The following is a 7,452-nucleotide window of genomic DNA, read 5'->3' on the forward strand; positions in this document are numbered from 1 at the left end:
TCCAATAAGAAAAGGGTAAGAGTGATCGCTGATGAGAGGTGCACTCTAACTGGAACATTCAAGGGACTAGTTGGCTAAGCATGGGTGCCCAAGTGTGAATGGGGCAAGCTCATATAAAAGTCAACTAAACCTAAAATTCAGTCATTCTCTCATTTGTGCAAGAGAAGAGTGCTCTTGTGTTGAGATGTCAAGCTCTACATCTTGAGCTGGCATCCACTATGGGTCTTGGCCGCTTAGTCATTTACTGGCGCGTCAGGTGACCGACACGGAGGATCTCTGCCAGTGATTCTACAACTGGACTACACTTATAGTGCCAGCCTAGTACGCTTCTAGCGAGTTCACACTTAGTGACCGCATGTACATATGTGCTACTTTTCAGTTTTAGCACTTAGTCATTTTGTACTCTCTTTTCTGTGAGAAGAAGAAGAAGCTTTCCATCTCTGTGTGCTTTGTGCTTGTCTTGTGTAGCTCTCTTGCATCCTCATTCTTTACATGGTATCAGAGCCTGGTGCAGGCAAGAGAGGCGAAGAGAGCAAGAGCATCACAATCCCTTCGTTCGCAATCCACGACCAGATGCTGGGTTTTTCGTACAAGTTTCTGAATAGGTCTCCAAAGTGCAGTATACAGAGATTTTCTGTACAAGTACAGTGGTTGTATGTACGATTGATTGTGGACACTCGTTGAGTGTAGAAAGTGTTACAGGTGTACCACGATAGCAGGTTCAGTACATTTGCAGGTTTTTGCAGATTGCAGCTATTTTGTCTTAGTGCTTCAAGATGTCTGACGGTTTCAGTCAGATTGTCACTGAGAAGCTTGAGAAAAATAACTACCCTGCATGGAAGTTCAGAATAACAAATTTCCTAAAAGGAAAAGGTTATTGGGACTATGTAGAAGGAGACAATGAAAAGGAACCAGAGATTCCCGAGGCAAATGCTACATCAGAACAAAGGAAAGCTTTGAGGGACTGGCAACAAGGCCAGAGCAAAGTGATGTATTGGATTTCTATGAGCATCACAAATGGAATAATGGGCTATCTACAGGATGCTGAAACCCCCGCCATTGCATGGAAAAACTTAGGCAGAGTGTTCGAGGTGAACATCAAGGCCAGGAAGCTTCAACTAAAGTCAGAGCTAAATCAGGTTAAGAGGAACAACCTCTCCATCAATGATTATGCTTTGAAGATCAAGAGTATCATTGAGGCTCTTAGATCTATTAAAGTCTCAGTGGAAGACGATGACATTGTCCGTGCATGCTTGGATGGTCTAGGAGATGAGTATGTACATTTCAAGTCTTCCATGAATACAAGAGAAGACATCCCCGTGTTCCAAGATTTGATTTCTATGCTTATTCTTGAGGAGAAGAACCTTGGTCTTGACACATCTACTTCTCGCGGCAGAAATAGGTCTGAACAGGCCTTCTATTCTAACTCCAACAGAGGTAGAGGTAGAGGTCGTGGTCGAGGCCCAAGTGGTTGCAAGGGCCAATTTCAAGAAGGTCAATCAAATCAAAACAATACAGGTGGTAGGGGAAACTAGTCTCAAGGCAGGGGGAGTCAAAGAGGTCGTGGTGCACGATCAAGCAGGCAGCAACATACTGCAGATAGCAGAGAATGTTGGACTTGTGGTGAAAGAGGTCACATATCACGTGACTGTCCAAAGGGAAAAGCGAGTGGAAAGAGAGAACAGGGCAACTATGCATCTACTAGCAGAGATGCAGATGACATAAAAAACGAGCGCATGTTTGTTATGCAGCATTTAATGAATACAATGACTGCAGAGAATTCCACCCAAGATGATGTTTGGTATGTGGATTCAGGTGCCTCTAATCACATGACGTCTCGTGGAGAGTGGTTTAGAGATATGCGCAAACTAGATGTGTCAGGCTATGTGCAGACAGGAGATGACACAGCTCACCCCATTGCTCATGTAGGGGACATACCTCTAAATACGAAGAGTGGAAAATCAAAGTACTTAGCAGATGTACTTCATGTCCCAAACATTACAAAGAATCTTGTTTCTGTTGGACAAATGGTTGAGCAGGGTTTGCAGGTTCGCTTCAATCCAAATGGCTGTTATGTAGAAGATTTCCAGAATGGCTGTAAGTTGATCACAGAGGGAAAATGTGTGGGTAGAATGTTTACGCTGAATGTAGACATGCCTGAGGTAAAAGCTGCATTATTTGCACAGGGCACAGGTGTTGTGGCTGATGTTGACATTTGGCACAAACGCATTGGCCATGTCAATGAGCAGAGATTGCGCAGCATGCAATCAAAAGAGATTGTAAAAGGTTTGCCCAAATTCAAGGTCGATGGTATTCATAAAGTGTGTGCAGCATGCCAGTTTGGAAAACAGTCAAAGGGCTCATTTCCACATGAGCGCAATGTATGTGAAAAGCCACTTGAGGTGGTGCACACAGATGTTTGGGGTCCAACTGATATTGCAAGTATACATGGTTACAGGTATTATGTCTCTTTCATTGATGACCATACAAGGAAAGTATGGGTCTACTTCATGCGTAACAAAAGTGAAGTGTTTGGTCACTTTCAAGACTTCAAAGTTATGATTGAGAAGGATACAGATATGCAAATCAAGACATTGAGGTCAGATGGAGGGGGAGAGTACTTCTCCAATGAATTTTCAGATTTTTTGTGAATGCATGGTATACGTATGCAGTTTACATGCAGATATACTCCACAGTAGAATGGGTTCGCAGAAAGGAAAAACAGGCACATTGCAGAGGTTGCACGTGCATTGATGAATGAGAAGAACATGCCTTATCATTTCTGGGCTGAAGCTGTAAATATAGCTGTGTACATTATGAACAGGACACCTACAGCTGCGGTGCATGATGTAACACCTGAGGAAAAGTTTACAGGTACAAAGTCTGATTTGGCACACTTGAAAGTGTTTGGCTGCATAGCTTACGTGCATGTACCAGATGAGTTGCGTAGGAAATTGGATCCTAAAGCAGAGAAATGTATTCTTGTGGGATATTCCCTTGAACAAAAGGGGTACATGTGCTACAATCCTACTACACGAGAATTACGAGTGAGCAGAGATGTAGTCTTTGATGAGATGAGCAGTTGGTACAGTAATGCACATGGCACTATTGGGGCTGATGTAAAAGATGATGTGGTTGTACAAAATGTGAGGCCACAGTCACAGGTTTTGAGTGGACCACAAGAGTCCTCTTCCCGTGGCTCTGTTGAGAAGCCATGGAATGGTAGACTACGTACGCAGGTTACTCCACCAGCAGGTACAGGGAATGTATCACGAAAAGGAAAGGAAAAGGTAGATGAACCTCCCTTTATGGCTAATGCATCATCAGGGTTTTCACATGTAGACATGGATTCAGATGGTTGTGAACAAAGTCTTGATGAGGAATTTGGAATTCTGGCTGTCAGGACACCTGGTGTAAGGAAAGTACAAGAAGATGCTAGAGGGCAAAGGAGTGACCCAGGACCGCGCAGATATAACAGAGTCAGAAATCCAGTTCAGAAATTGACTTATGATGGGTATCTAGCGCATCACCAAGCCTACATGGCTAAGGTGATACAGGATGTGGAGCCCACATGTTTTGAGGATGCTGTTGGAAATGTGCATTGGGATGATGCAATGAATGAAGAGATGGCTGCATTGGAAGCAAACGACACATGGGAGTTGGTGCCATTGCCAAGTGTCAAGAAAGCTATTGGCTGTAATTGGGTGTATAAAACCAAGCATAAGGCTGATGGTAACATTGAGCGTCACAAGGCAAGGCTGGTCGCAAAGGGTTATGCACAGACGTATGGCATAGACTATGAGGATACCTTTTCTCCAGTGGCAAAGATGACGACTGTGAGAGCTGTCATAGTAGTGGCTGCATCCAGAGTATGGATTATGCATCAAATGGATGTAAAGAATGCCTTCTTGAATGGTGAGTTGCAAGAGGAAGTGTATATGGATCAACCACCTGGTTATGTTGATCCAGGTTACCCAGCTTATGTATGCAGACTTCTCAAAGCTTTGTATGGTTTGAAGCAAGGCTCTAGAGCATGGTATGACAAGATTGCCAAGTATCTTGTCAGTATTGGGTTTAGGAGAGCTCATGCTGATCATTCACTCTATGTACGTGAGAGTGATGTGGGGATTGGTGGTCATTACCATATATGTAGATGACCTTATTATTGTGGGTGACAATGCTATGGAGATTGACCATGTGAAGGGTCTTCTCAAACAGGAGTTTGAAATGAAAGATTTGGGCGAGTTGCGCTACTTTCTTGGCATTGAGGTGATCAGGACTCCAGAGGGTGTATGGCTGTCACAGAGACAATATTCTTTGGACATGTTGTCAAAGTATGGTATGACTGATTGTAAGCCAATTTCTATTCCCTTGGATGTGAATGCAAAGCTGAGTGCAGAGAAGGGTGATGTTGTTGAGGATGTCAAGATGTACAGAAAGATTGTGGGTAGTCTAATCTACTTGACTATCACGAGGCCAGACTTGAGCTACACAATAGGCTTTGAGAGTCAGTTCATGCAGCTTCCGAGGAAGCCACATTTGGATGGAGTACGACGCACACTTCGGTATGTGCAAGGGACTCTTGACTACACATTGTTCTATGTAGCAGATGCGCCATTAGCATTGTATGGGTATACAGATGCAGATTGGGCAGGTAGCATTGTTGATAGGAGATCTACGAGTGGCTTCATGTTCTCTTTTGGGAGTGCTGCTGTTACTTGGAGCAGCAAAAAGCAGCCTACGGTTGCTTTATCAAGCACAGAGGCCGAGTACAGAGGTGCAGCAGTTGCAGCGTGCGAGGTAGCTTGGCTACGCACATTACTTGAGGACTTGGGAGTGCAGGTGGACCAACAAATTTTCATCCATTGTGACAACCTCAGCAGCATGCAGTTGGCTAGGAACCTAGTGTTCCATGCTAGGACCAAGCACATAGAGGTCCATTACCACTACGTTCGAGAGGGAGTGTTGGCGGGCGACATCAACTTGGTCTACGTCAGCACAGAGGAGCAGATAGCAGATATCTTTACCAAGGCCCTCGGAGCTGAGAAGCTTCGACGTTTCCGGACTATGCTCGGACTCTGCGACATGCAGAGCTCGAGGGGGAGTGTTGAGATGTCGAGCTCTACATCTTGAGCTGGCATCCACTACGGGTCTTGGCTGCTTAGTCATTTACTGGCGCGTCAGGTGACCGACACGGAGGATCTTTGCCAGTGATTCTACAGCTGGACTACACTTATAGTGCCAGCCTAGTACGCTTCTAGCGAGTTCACACTTAGTGACCGCATGTACATATGTGCTACTTTTCAGTTTTAGCACTTAGTCATTTTGTACTCTCTTTTCTGTGAGAAGAAGAAGAAGCTTTCCATCTTTGTGTGCTTTGTGCTTGTCTTGTGTAGCTCTCTTGCATCCTCATTCTTTACATCTTGCTGCATCTCCATCTTCTTCTTCTTCATCTCCTTGTGTGTGTGTGTATGCGAGAGAGAGAGAGAGAGAGAGAGAGAGAGAGAGAGAGAGAGAGAGAGAGAGAGAGAGAGAGAGAGAGAGAGAGAGAGAGAGAGAGAGAGAGCATTGCGACGGCATGGCGATGGCGGTGAAGCGGTTGAGTGCGGCGTAGCGGCATCTCCTTCTTCTTCGCGGCGTGGAATCCTCCATGATAGCAAGCGTAGAGCGGTGAGTGACACACCATCGCCATCTTTGAGCTTACTAGTTTAGGCTTGTTGTGTGCTTGGAGCCATTTGTGGCTCGCACACAGTGTATCGGCAAGTTCCTTGCATTGACACGTGCGACATACGTGCACATCTGGCATCTGGTTTCAGTGGTATTTGATGCTGACAAACCTCTGGATCTACATCTTTTAGATCAATGTGTTCCCAAGCGAGCACATCTTTATACTTCTGGAAAAGAGCCTTTGCTTTCTCATTCACCTTTGAGTTCAGGTGTTTGTTGATTTTGATCATTTAGGATTTGTCTTCTAAACCAAGGTTCCATTATTCTACCTCATGGTCATCTGAAAGTAACCAGTTCGGGCCACCTCCCTTCCGTTTGGCTAATGACTCTGCTTCCTTTTCAGTACGAATCCCACGTGCATAATCTTTGAATGGATTTCCTAATTCTAGAGTTACACCTTGGACTTCGACACCTTCAATTGCCATCTCAGTGCCTTCTTGACTAGTGTCCAAATTCAGACTAGTTCATTGGTTGACCATCTAACTGGATTGTCCTTTCTCCAGCATGCAGTTCAATGAACTGGTCTGGGAACTGTCTCTTCAATTTGTCAGCTTGCACCTTATCCATTAATACTAAATTCACATAAATCTCTGATGATGGAAATATATTCATCACTGCAAGCATTCTCTCTATCTTCCTAGCACTATATTTCTTGCACAATTGTTCAGGTATGAAGGCTCCTACTAGCTCGCTGAATAGTGAACGTCTGATTTGCATAATCATGAATGGCTCCTGCAATTCTGAGCTAGGGTCATCCCAATAGCATTCCATATACTCCTTGGACATCTAACACATGAAAGCTAGTTTTGAATTTTTCCTTACCCACCTGTATTCGCATGTTTTTGAGCAGACCAATAGCATGTACTACCCTATGATATTCCATTCTCATTTTGAATGGTGCTGGCTTCAAATCAATGATGCCCATTTTTTGTTGGAGATGTTCCCCCAGTATGTTGACTCCGGCATCTCCATCCAGAATAACACCAGATAAAGGTTCCCATTGTTTTCTCAACTTATAATCAGCTTGAATGACTGGTACTTCATCATCTCTTACCGCTAAGAGGTTTATTGCCCTTGCCTCGATTTCAACTTTCCTTTTTTGTCTGATGACCTTTATAGCTTCTGGTAAAGTTTGTCTCATATCCTCCAGCTCCACTGTCAACTTCTGGATGCATTCACTGACCTTGACATAGATCTCATCTCTCTCTTGCCCATAACTATTCTCATAACTAGAGGACTTGTGACTATCCTCACAGTTTTATTTAGCTCCTTTCTCTGAGATGGTCACTTGCTGACACTGGGATAGGCATTGATCCTTCACCAACTTACTCGTTTCAGTCTTGTCCAAGTCTGGTCTGAATTGCCTACCTTCTTCCACTTGCTGACACTGGGATATGCACTGATCCTTCACCACTTCAGTTGCGTCAGTCTCGACAAAGTCTCATCTGACTTGCATGACTTCTTCCACCAAACCTTGTACTGTAGCAATCATAGATTCTTCAATTATAGATGCTGAGTGATTTGTCTGTCCCTTCTCAGAAGTCTGGGTTGAGATCTTCTAGATGGTGCGAGCCTCAGAATACTCTGGTTGTTTTGGTAGCTTTTTAGCCAAATTCTCTGTAATCTTGGCTGCCAGTTCTCGCTGCTCTTGCCACTCATCCACTACCTTGTCCTTGCCCTTGGCCTTCCAAACCTCTCTCTGATGTTCCCACTTCTTGGCCTCAA

The sequence above is a fragment of the Adiantum capillus-veneris genome, chromosome 7 (assembly GCF_014529385.1).
Source record: "Adiantum capillus-veneris isolate H3 chromosome 7, ASM1452938v2, whole genome shotgun sequence".
In the NCBI taxonomy this organism is placed as follows: domain Eukaryota; kingdom Viridiplantae; phylum Streptophyta; class Polypodiopsida; order Polypodiales; family Pteridaceae; genus Adiantum; species Adiantum capillus-veneris.